Below are 13,778 nucleotides of genomic sequence, written 5' to 3' on the forward strand. Positions count from 1 at the left end.
CCTTTATGGCCATCCCTATACATGGTCCTTTGAGTGTATTTAATTCAGATCTGTCTTTGGGATATGTAAGCCAATAATTTAAGTAATTCAAATAATTTAAGTTAAATGCTTTCCTTGTATTGATTAGTTGGGGGAGGTGGTCATTTTGTAATGTGCTTCAAATATAAGATGGAGGTAACAATCTCTCTCCTATTCTGAAGGAAACCTTTTATTTACTGCTTCTTCATTTCAACTTCAACTCGTGTGAGTATTCAAAAGTATTTCAAAGTTCCAATACTTGATTTCAGGAAAATAAGATAAGCTTTCCCCAAATTTTTATTCAAAATAACTTGAGTCCCAACAATGTTAAGAAACCTACCCACAGATAGTAAGGTAATGTCTGCTGCCTTATATTTGCATCACTACATAGAGCTCTATAACAGATGCTGAAACTGAAAAAATCCAAGAATAATTTCCATTGTAACATTATGAAAATGCATCAATGGTACCCATGGCCAATCCAATAATAAAAGTTATTAAGTAGAGGGACTTGCTCATCGATGTGAATCTCTTTGAATAAAAAGCCTGACATGGATTTCTCACAGGTGCCAATAGAGTTTCAAAGGCAATTTGGATTTTTTTTTCTCTTTTTAATGTCTGATTATAAAACTTGAAATATAAAGCTTCAGCATGAAAACCCTGACATAGCCTAACTACTGTAAAACTAGCAGGCAAAGCTATAATAATTTCAGCTTTATAATATAATCTGAAATTGAATTACTCTCATTTCATGGCAAAGTCAATATTGCTAATGGATTAGAAACATAGCTGATAAAAGTATTTTTGAATTTATATTTAGGATCATGTGAAAAATAAAGTGATTTATCTTGAATTCTATGGTACTTCAAACTTGGCTCAGACCTTAAAAATAACTTCATGTATGACCACATTAGAATGTAAATGCTTGCAGCTTAAGATAAATGCAGCAACATGGATGGGCTGAAAAGGATCATGCTCAGCGAAATAAGCCAGAAAGAAAAATAAAAATACAGGATGGTCTCACTCATAGCAGGAATTTAGAAAACCTAAATAAGGGACCAGGAAAAAGACTAATTATAATAATGTAAAAATCATCATTATGGGCGGAGCAACATGGCGGCGAGGAGACGCTGCGAGTAAGATCTCCCATTAAAAAAAGTTAATAGGGAGGAAAAGCGGCAGGTCCCAGTGAGAACTGGGACACGGAAGATAAACGGGTGACTCCAGCAAACTACCCGAAGAAGAAAGTTGCCATAAAAGAGGACCAGAAGGGAGGAAAGTGCAGAACCCTGCTCCCCTCCCCCGCCCACAGAGTCGGCATGCTCCGACCGGCAGAGAGGAGGAAAACAACAAACCAAAATGACCAACAAGAACAAACTACGCAGCAAGCGGGACTGTGAGTGGAAAGGAACTATTTCAGCCACCACACCCCGTGAACGGGAGCTGTGGAGAATCCTGCAGGATTCGCCGCTGCGTAGGTGAGCTCCAGGCACCATTAAAGAGAACCCCTGCCCAGGAGGAAACCAGCACCAGCACACAGCCCTGGGCTGCCTGGTAAGCTTGCATGGAAAAGCGGTGCGCTGGAAAACCAAGTGCGGATCAGAATCGGGATCGCACGGAAAAAGTAGTGTGGTTGAAAAGCAAACGCAGATCCGGATCGCAGCTGCCCAGGTCCCCAAGCCTGTGATCTAGGCTTGCGGGGAGACGCGCGGAGACCCTCACTGAATGAGCAGGAACCAGGCGCCCAGGCACGGGAGCGGGATTCAAAAGTCGCCATTCCCGCGCCACTGAACTGGGCTACAGCCCGCGTCCTGGAACTGAGGGCTTTGGAACTGAGACCCGGGGCACGAAATTAGGGGCGTGGGTTCCCCACGACGGTGGGGCACAAGGCAGACACAGCACCCCAAAGCCATTGAGGTATACCCTACCATTCCCGCTCTGGTCCCTGTCCCTGTTTCCACAGGGCGGAAAATCAGCTCCCCAAGGGCTCTAGGAGAGATCTCTGGCGCCGCCTAGCGACTTGAAGCCAGCAGAGGCTCCTGGAGGAGCCAGTGGCCAGCTGGGGAGTTAGCCCACACCGGGCCCCTTCCGACCAGTAGTCTGAGCCCACAGGGGGAGCGAGCACCCACAGTCGGGGCAGACCAGGCACGCAGAAGAGTTTGCCTGAGACCGGACGTGCAGGGAGTGTGTCCCACATCACCATTTTAGAACAGGGACATTACTTCAGTAAAGACTACCTGCAGAAGGCTTCCTCAGGAGCCAGAGGTGAGCGGGGGAAGTTCGCCCATGCCAAACCCCCTCCGGCCTGCAGTCCAAACCCAGAGGGGGAGCAGGAACCCATCGCCGGGGCAGACCAGGTGCACAGGGGAGTGTGTCCCCACATCGGCATTTTAGAACAGGGACCTTTCTCCAGTAAAGACTGCTTGAAACTGACATATGGCTCCTGGAGGAACCAGAGGGGAGCAGAGAAGCTCACCCAAGATGCCGTCCAGTACCAACAACACAGTGTCCCAACGCATACGGCAAATTAGAAAACAGACAGTAGGGAGTAGAAGAACCACACGCAACCTAGCAACTCCCCAGGGAAAAAGCACACCACAAAAAGAAAACCAGCCCCCAGATTGCAACGACAGTAACTTGGAAGAACTTCTGAGCCTTCCAGAAAGAGAATTTAAAATTGCTGTGATTAAAAAAACTGACAGAAGTCATAAAGGAAAACAATGATAAGGGAAAAATAATCAACGATCAGAAGAATGAAATTGAGTCCCTAAAGAGAGAAAACAATGGTCAGTAGAATGAAATTGAGTCCCTAAAGAGGGAAGTAAAAGAAATGCAGGATATCAAAGAATTAATGGAAGAACTAAAGAATTCTAGGAAAAGCAATGAAAGCAGAATAGATGAAATGGAAGAACGAATAAGTACTCTTGAAGACACAGAAATAAAAAGAACCAAAACAGAAAAGGAAAGAGAAGTACGAAGGAAAAAGAACAAAGAAAGACTTCGGGAACTATCTGACTCCATGAGGAAAGGAAATATAAGAGTTATAGTAATACCAGAAGGAGAGGAGAGAGATGTAGGAACAGAGAAAATATTCAAAGAGATAATTGAAGAGAACTTCCCAAATGCGAAGAAGGAGCTGAAAATTGATATACAAGAAGCAAGAAGAACACCAAACTTCCACGACGAAAGGAAAAATACAGCAAGACACATAATAGTAACGCTCCCAAGAATCCAGGACAAGGAAAAAATAATGAAGCTGGCAAGAGGGAAGAAACAGATAACATTCAAAGGAAAGCCGATCAGGCTGACATCAGACTTCTCCGAAGAAACACTACGGGCAAGGAGAGAATGGAGGGACAGAGTCAACAGACTCCAAGAAAAAAGATGCCAACCAAGAATACTCTATCCCGCAAAGCTCTCCTTCCTCTTTGAAGAAAGAATATGGACCTTCCCAGACAAACAGAAACTCCGGAATTTCATTACAACTTAACCCCCACTCCAAAAAATACTACAAGGAGTCCTAAAGCCAGAACCTCAGAGGGACGAATAACAATGAAAGAAGGCCAAAAAAAAAAAAGTTATTAAAAGAATAAATAAATAAAATCAAAGGAAAGACAAACACAGTGGCAAATACAGATGCTAACATATCAATATTAACTCTAAATGTAAATGGACTAAACTCTTCAATAAAAAGACACAGAGTTGCAGCCTGGATTAAGAAACAAAACCCAACCTTTTGCTGTCTCCAGGAAAAACATTTAGCTACAAAAGATAAAAATAGGCTCAAAGTTAAAGGATGGAAAACAATCCTACAAGCAAATGGACCAAAAAAGAAAGCAGGAATAGCTATACTTATATCAGATAAAACAGATTTCAAACTCAAAAAGATAAAAAGAGACCCCAATGGTCACTACATTATGATCAAGGGGACAATACTTCAAGAAGAAATAACACTCATTAACATATACTCACCAAACGAAGGAGCACCAAAATATATCAGACAACTGTTGTCCTCTCTGAAAACACTCATCAGAGAAAACACATACGTAGTGGGAGACTTCAACACACCACTATCAACAATGGATAGATCAACAAGACAAAAAATAAGTAAAGAAATGAAAGCTCTAAATAAGGACCTAGAGCAATTGGGCTTAACAGACATCTATAGAACACTAAACCCCAAAAAAACGGAGTACACATTTTTCTTAAACGCACACGGATCATTCTCCAAGATTGATCACATACTGGGGCACAAGACAAACATCAACAGATACACCAAGACTGAAATCATATCAACCATCTTTTCTGACCATGAAGGCATCAAACTAGAAATAAACCATAAAAGGAAGGCAAGAAACTTTCCTACCTCATGGAGATTAAAAACCGCACTACTGGAAGACCACTGGACTAATGAGGAGATCAAAGAAGAAATTAAAAAATTCTTTGAATTGAACGACAAGGAGGACACCAATATCCTAAATGCATGGGATGCAGCAAAAGCAGTAATAAGAGGAAAATATATAGCAATAGAAGCTCACATCAAGAAACAAGAAAGAACTCAAAGAAACAACCTAATCTCGAAGCTCAAAGATCTAGAAAAAGAACAACAAAAAAAAACCCAAAACCAGTAGAAGAAAAGAAATAATAAAAACCAAAGCAGAAATAAATGAAATTGAAACTAAAAAAACAATCCAAAAGAGCAATGAAACCAAGAGCTGGTTCTTTGAAAAAAATCAATAAAATAGACAAACCCCTAGCCAGGCTCACAAAGGAAAAAAGGGAGAAAGCACAAATAAACAGGATCATCAGTGAAAGAGGAGAAATCACAATGGACACAGCAGAAATCAAAAGAATAATCAATAACTACTATGAACAGTTATATGGAAACAAGTTTAACAATCTAGAGGAGATGGACAAATTCCTACAACTCTACAATCACCCAAAGCTAGATAAAGAAGAAATAGAACACCTAAACAGACCAATTACAAGCAGCGAAATTGAAATGGTAATCAAAAACCTCCCCAAAAACAAAAGCCCAGGACCTGATAGATTTACAAATGAATTCTACCAAACATTCAGAGACGAATTAGTGCCTATACTTCACAAACTCTTCCAAAAAATTGAGAAGGAAGGGACAATACCAAACACGTTCTATGAAGCCAACATTACACTAATACCAAAACCGAACAAGGACAACACAAAAAAGGAAAACTACAGGCCAATCTCCCTAATGAACACTGATGCTAAAATCCTCAATAAAATTTTAGCTATCAGAATCCAACAATGTATCCATAAGATAATGCACCTCGACCAAGTAGGATTCATTCCAGGGACACAAGGATGGTTTAACATCCGAAAATGAATCAACGTTATCCAACACATCAACAAAAAGAAATATAAAAACCATATGATAATATCAATAGATGCTGAGAAAGCTTTCGACAAAGTGCAACACCCATTCATGATAAAAGCCCTTGAAATTCTTGGGATACAAGGAACATACCTCAACATCATAAAGGCCATCTATGACAAGACAACAGCCAGTATCATTCTCAATGGTGAAAAGCTGAAAGCAATTCCATTAAGATCTGGAACAAGACAAGGATGTCCACTCTCACCACTGCTTTTCAATATAATACTGGAAGTCCTAGCCAGAGCAATAAGACAAGAGAAAGATATCCAAGGAATCCAAATAGGAAAAGAAGAAGTCAAACTATCACTATTTGCAGATGATATGATAATATACAGAGAGAACCCCAAAAACTCCACAGAAAAACGAATTCAACTCATCAATCAGTTCAGTAAAGTGTCAAAATTCAACACGCAAAAGTCAGTAGCCTTCCTATACACAAACAATAAATCTGAAGAAGAAGAAATCAAAAAAACCATCCCTTTTTTTATTGAAACAAAAAAAATCGGGTCTCCCCGGTGGCGCAGCGGTTGAGCGCTGGGTTGCGAAGCTGCCCGCAGCCCCTGCGGTGCCGGTTCGATCCCCGGCTGCTCCCCGGCCACGGGAGGAGGGTCCCACATGGCGCGCAGACCTCTCCTGCAGCCCGCTGCTCCCCTCAGCTGTGTACTTCGATCCTTCTGCCTGCTCTGCTCCCCACTCTGGCTCTGGTGAATTCTCTCACCCTCCCGCGCTTCTGACTGTACCCAGTGCATGTATAAACAAAACAAACAAACAAACAAATAAATAAAATAAAAACATGCCTCTATAAAAAAAAAGAAACAAAAAAAAATCAAATATTTGGGAATAAATCTAACAAAAGAGGTAAAGGACCTATACAAAGAAAACTATAAAACACTGTTAAAAGAAATAGAAGAAGACACAAAGAAATGGAAAGACATCCCCTGCTCATGGATTGGAAGAATAAACATTAATTAAATGGCCATCCTTCCAAAAGCAATATACAGATTCAATGCTATTCCAATCAAAATTTCAATGTCATTCTTCAAAGAAATAGAACAATTATTGATGAAATTCACATAGAATCACAAAAAACCCTGAATAGCCAAAGCTCTCCTGAAAAAAAAAGAAGGGAATGGAGGCATCACACTCCCAGACTTCAAACTATACTACAAAGCCATAATCATCAAAACTGCAGGGTATTGGAACAAGAACAGACATACAGACCAATGGAATCAAATAGAAAATCCAGAAATAAACCCACAGATTTATGGTCAACTAATCTTTGACAAAGGAGCAAAGACTATGCATTGGAGCAAAGAAAGTTTGTTCAATAAATGGTGCTGGGAAAACTGGGTCGCTACATGCAAAAGAATGAAGCTTGACCACTACCTCACACCATACACAAAAATCAACTCAAAATGGATTAAAGAACTAGACATAAGACCTGAAACCATAAAATATATAGAAGGAAACATAGGCGAAACACTACGTGATCTGCACATCAAAGACATCTTTACAGACACATCACCCAAAGCAGTGATAGTGAAGGCAAAGATAAACAGCTGGGACTACATCAAATTAAAGAGCTTCTGCACAGCAAAAGAGACAATAACAAAAACAAAGAGAAACCCCACCAACTGGGAGAACATTTTTGCACCCAATACTAATGATAAAGGACTGATCACAAAAATCTGCAAAGAGCTGATGAGACTCAGCAACAACAAATAAAATAACCCAGTCAAAAAATGGGCAGAAAAGCTAAAAAGAAACTTCTCTGAAGAGGAAATGCAAATGACCAACAGGCATATGAAAAAATGTTCATCATCACTTGTCATCAGGGAAATGCAAATCAAAACTACCATGAGATACCATCTGACACCAGTGAGAATGGCACATATTAAAAAAACTAGCAACAACAAATGTTGGCGAGGGTGTGGAGAAAAAGGAACTCTTCTGCACTGTTGGTGGGAGTGCAAACTGGTCCAACCACTGTGGAGAGCTGTGTGGAGATTTCTGGACCTACTAAACATAGAGCTTCCATATGATCCAGCAATTCCACTCCTAGGTATTTACCCAAAGGACACAGAAACATCAATTCCAAAGAACACCTGCACCCCTATGTTTATAGCAGCACTGTTTACAATAGCTAAGCTTTGGAAACAGCCCAGATGCCCAAAAATAGATGACTGGATCAAGAAGATGTGGTACATATATATACCATGGAATATTACTCAGCATTCAAAAAAGATAAACACATGCAATTTGCAGCAACATGGATGGCGCTGGAAGGGATCATGCTCAGCAAAATAAGCCAAAAAGAAAAAGAAAAATACCGATGGTCTCACTCATAGCAGGAATCTAGAAAACTTAAATAAGGGACCAGGAAAATGAATAACTATAAGAAAGTGAAAATCAAAATCAACAAAAAACTATGAACCAGAGACACTTTTAGGGGGGCGGGGGCAGGAGGGGAGGGATTGGGTTCAGAATGGGGGGGCTGCAATTGTATGGGGAATATAAAAATAAAATTTATTATTTAAAAAAAATTATTATGGAAAATTACAAACAGAAAATAAAAATAATTGTATCAAGAATCAAAAAAAAATAATGTAAAAATCAAAATCAGCAAGCAACTATAAAACAGAGACACACTATGGGGGAGGGTCAAGATAAGAGGGGTGGGAATTGTATGGGGAATATAGCCAAGATGAAAGTGCATGCATTGTGCAAAAATGGAAAATTATGTAAAAACATATAAAATAACTTAGAAAAATATAAAATAAATCTTAAAAAAATTGAATTTTTCCACAAAGGGAAAAAAAAGAAAAGATAAATGAGATTCCAGGTGGGTCTACTAAAGCAGCTGTGAGTCTTTTTTGGTAAGCCTTATTCTGTCATTAAACTACCACAGTAACACTGATGCCCAACTATGAAAGACTTAATCTCCCAGGTGACAATTATGTCTGGAAGTAGAGATGTTTTGGTTTACACAGGCATATTAAAAGAATCTGTAGTTGGACAATGAGTGAAAATCCTAACGATTTAATCCTAAAAAATTATACTGCATTTCAGTTCTGTTAATCTGGGCCACCTTCCATCTCTCGGTCTCCTTTATCATCCAAATAAGGCAATGATCTACAAGAATGGGGTGATTTTATGCTTCTGTGTTTCTGTAATATACTACTAAAATATTATGTTCAACTCACTTAAAATGTTCCAGATTTGCAGAGGTTGAGGATTAGTTATAACCTCTGCTCCAAAGACATAAGCTATCCATCAAACAGGCAAAGAAAGAAAATTACAGGGCCTCCCTTGGTGGAGCAGCGGTTAAGCGCTGGGCTGCGAAGGTGCCTACAGCCTCCGCAGCGCCGGTTTGATACCAGGCCACTGGCGAGGGTCCCACATGGCGTGACAGACCTCTCCTGCCGCGCCCGCTGCTCCCCTCAGCAGTGTATTTCGTTGGTCTGCCCATTCTGTTCCCAGCTCTGGCTCTGGTGAATTTTCTCACCCTCCCACCTTCTGACTGTACCCAGTGCTTGTATAAATAAATAAATAAATAAATCCTTAAAAAAAGAAAGAAAGAAAGAAAATTACAATCTTCAAAAGAAGAAAAGAGTTTGTTTTTAAGAAATAAATTATATATATTGCTTCTCAGCCTTTTGGCTAAGATCAAGTGCAGAAATAAATTATAAGATAATATTGCTTTATAGCATTATGTAGGATTCAAGTGTACAGCATTATAATTTAAGATCTTATATCCTACATCAAAAATCTAGTTTTGGGCCACGCTGGTGGCAGAGCGGGTTGAGTGCAGCTCTGTGAAGCTGTCCGCAGCCTCTGCAGCATGGGTTCAAATCCCAGCTGACCAGGGAGATACCCACATGGTGTGGCAGGCATCTCCTGCCTTGCCCGCTGCTCCCCTCAGCAGTGCCTTCGGTCTGTCTGCCTGTTCTGCTCCCCTCTCTGTCTCTGGTGCGTCGTCTCGCCCTCCCGGTGCTTCTAGTCTATACCCCAATCCTTATATAAATAAAAATCTTAAAAAAAAATCTAGTTTATAGACATCACCAAACAGTTGAATCATTTTATCTATTTCATTCTATTTTAATAATTACACATACAAACATAAACCCTACCTAAAATAAACTTCAGCAGTGACTTCAAGTAATACATTTAAGGGATTAAGGGTAGAATTCAGAATGGAGAAAGGGTATATATGTGGGTACATCTAATGTAGTAGTGACTGCATAAAACACTATTTATCAAGACACACTAAACATACAGAGAATTAAAATGCATAGTGATAATGGAAAAGGAGAAAAGCAACTTAAAATTGTCATCGAACAGATATTTTTCAAAAGTAGATAAAGGACCAATTTTTATTAAACTTGAATGAAGTTTGTTTTATGTGTATCCGGGTAAATACCAAAAGAAAATACATAAATATTAAACTAATTAATAGCTATTATAAGTCACAGTAAATTCATAAATTAAGATTAAGAGAAAAAGAGAATCATAAATAGGGAACATTAAAAACAAATTTTTTAAAAAAGTAGTAACTAGATATAAACCTGACTATATCAGCAATTATATAATTACATTAAATGTAAATGAGCCAATTTATAATATAGAGTGCTTAAAACAGTAGCCTTAAATACTGATAGACAGCTGTATGAGATATATTTCACAAGGAAATGTAAAAAAAAAAAAAAGCTCCTGAAGTGAATCCTTATTGCACCATTTTATCCTAATTCAGTATTCTGTGATGATTAAATTTCAATTATCCTTTTACAAATACAAATTTAATTCAATTTATTTACACACACATATCAGTGGCTTTTAGTGTTGCTAAAACCTTGTTATTACAAGTGCCAGACTTATGCCACATTGAATAAATATCCTACTAGATGTCTATTCAGAATTGGTGAAGCCATTTAACTCAACCTATATGTGACAGATCTGTCATCTATGACATCCCTCATCTTTGGGTCATAGTTAGCCTTGTCTAGACTCTCATTTCCACTGTGTAGATCATATTTCCCCTCATCTCAACTGTTTGCTGCTTCTCCTACTTTCTGAACCTCTCTTCCACAACACACGTTTCCCTACATCTTCAGAATTTTCAAACTCTATAGATTATAGCTATCATTTTGCTTTAATAAGAGTAATTTTAAGAGAACACAACACATTCTCCTGGAACTGGTAGATCAGAACAAAATTCACAAGTTTCTAGTCCCAAGGTACTAGAAATGGATGTTCTGGAAGTGTTTCCATCTAACTGGATCACTAACACTATTACTACCTATTAAATGTCTTCCATGCCCTTGTATTCATTGAACATATTGACAACAAGCTAACACTTCTTTTTCAAATATCTAATACATACAGATACTGCAGTAATATCAGTACATTTGAAGATTACCTATCAAAGATCCTATTCTCTCAGTTCCTTAAAATGCTCAATTCTTGTGCCTTTCACTCAATAAACCTATAATACCCTGAATCTTTTTTCACCTGAAGTATACTGTGCTTCTGTACTATTTAATTACCATATCACATTCTCTGACTGTAGTCTTTCAATTTCAGGCTCTCTTCTTCCTAGCTTCCTACAATAATGCATATGCTGACACTATCCTTCTATTTTCAAGTACTTATTCCCTTTATTCTACCTCATTTATTACTTTATTGGTAACACTTATATTGTTCCTTATTCTGCTTTCAGTCGAGTGATCGTTCCTTTCTTGATATATTTGTTTATTCAGAAAATAATTCTTTATCCATAATTTTATACTTCCATTTACAAATAATCTTAATAAACTTGCCCACTTAAAACTTCACTGCTCTCTCTGTATTAAAATACACACTTGACCAATATAAATATCTACCTTATTATATTCTTTACTTATGTAGGTAAAAGTCAACCAACAATAACTTTTTCTTCTATTCCCCTTAAGGACATTTTGCTGATATATATATATATATATATATATATATATATATATATATATGTTTTATATATGTTTTTGGCCACAGAGGAAGTAAAATTTGAATAAGAACTTTTTATGCTATTATCTTATGTAAATATAAGAGTATCTCTATCTTTACTTCCATTTCTTCTTTTTGTAGTATAATGGTTCCTTTATTCCATTTGAATGCGTTTCCTTATATTACCCACCTGGATTCCATATTATTGTGTCTCTAGTAATAAAATTCTGTTATTATACTTCTGTCCTTACTATAATACAATGCTTTTGTTTAGATTTTTCTGCCTCCATTCCCCAAATTCATAGATATGTTCAAACTACCTTCAGCTAAAAATTAACATTGATCTTGCATCTGTCTAATGACATGGTTTTATTGTTTCTAACATACTTGCAGAAAAATATTCTAAAAATTCCCTAAACTTCAAAACTGGGTTTCTTCAAATTTTACACACTCTTTGGTGACAAGTACGACAAGGCTTCTTTTCACAGAATTATACCGCTAAATCATTCTCATAAACATTAAAATGACTATTTTGTGGATAAATTTTAAAACATTAGAATGTCATCACAATTTGTGTTCCTTACAATGCAATGTCTTTGGGATCAACATCTGCTGAGAGAAGAAACCAGGATTGGGCAGAGGGAAAAGTTGAACCAAACCTATGGCAAGTTTTGTAACTGAGATATTCTTCTGAGTTGTCCTGAGCTAGAATATGAAGACTTGATCTTTACACAGTTTATTCACTATATGCAGACAATAGGAAAGAGGTGTGACTCTGGTGAGGCACTCCTCTTCAACTAAGGGAAAATCTTGTAGCAGGTTAAAATCTAGAGTTTATCACCACACAACACTGCCAGCTGCTAAAGAAATAAAAGAAGGGGTCTAGGTAGAACATCTAAACATCCCACACAGCAATTTTTACCAACACGTTTCTAAGAAATATCATTTTCCACATGCTATACAACTACACTAACAAAACTTGCCATCATGATTTAAACATTGGAAATTGATGTTAAATAATTCCGCTCAGCTGACTGAAATTTGTGTCTGACTAGTCATCCAGCCTTATGATAATTCTAGGAGGATAATGTCAAACCTTCTTTTTGACCTTTATTTCTAATTTTACTAATTGCCTGTCTGACTGCATTCCAAGGTTTTGTTCCTAATCATAAATTTTTAACCATTTTATCAGTTCTAATGGAACTACATTGTGATAACTCTAAAAATCTTAATCTCTAACTCAGTATATCTCCCTGAGTATCAAAGGTATGCATTTAATTATTTTCTGGGTGCTTTCATGACTGGGATTTCAACTTCAATATATCTAAAATTCATCTTGTCATTTTTCATCTTCACAATGCTTACTTTTCTACTTTTAACATAAAACTTAGACATTAAGACAATTCACAGAGGAAAGTATGAAACTAATGATTGTAGAGATGAATTATAAAGTCAAATCAACACACTAGGTTCCACCAATATCAAAAAGTAAAACACTGTCAGGGCAATAAAAACCTCTTTTTGTGACTTCTATTTTTCCATAAGTAACCATTATCATAATTTCAGCTTCTTAAAATATCCCTTGGATACCTTTTGTTTCCCCACCATGATTGAGATATAATTAACATATAACATTGTGCAACTTTATTGTGACAAAGTGACAATTCGATACACATATGTATTGTGAAACTATTACCACAATAATCTTAGTTAACATATCCATAACTTCACATAATTATCACTTTGCTATTTCATTTTTTTGATGCTGTGAGAAGATTTATGATCTACTCTCAGTAACTCAGTTATTTCAGTATTCCTATTGTCACTATGTCATGCATTACGTGACATGGATATCCACATCATGGATAGCCATCTTATAAATGAAAGATTATGGGCCTCCCCAGTGGCGCAGCGGTTGAGCGCTGCCTCTGCAGTGCAGGTTCAATCCCCGGCTGCTCCCCGGCCACCGGAGGAGGGTCCCACATGGCGTGCAGACCTCTCTTGCCGCCCACTGCTCCCCTCAGCAGTGTACTTCAGTCTTTCTGCCTGCTCTGCTCCCTGCTCTGGCTCTGGTAAATTCTCTCATCTTCCCGTGCTTCTGACTGTACCCAGTGCTTGTATAAATTAATAAATCTTTGAAAAAAAATAAATGAAAGTTTATACCTTTTTGCAGATATCTCCCCATTTCCATCCACCCTTTCCCCCAATTTTCCTCAACACTGTTTTTGGCACCTACAATTCCACTCTCTGTTTCAATGAGTTTGACTTTTTTAGACTCTATATACAACTGAGATCATACATCATATAAGGCTTGTCTTTTTCTGTCTGAATTATCATATTTAGCATAATGCTCTGAAGGTTCATCCAT

The sequence above is a fragment of the Talpa europaea genome (assembly GCF_964194135.1).
Source record: "Talpa europaea genome assembly, chromosome: 6".
NCBI classification, from domain to species: Eukaryota; Metazoa; Chordata; class Mammalia; order Eulipotyphla; family Talpidae; genus Talpa; species Talpa europaea.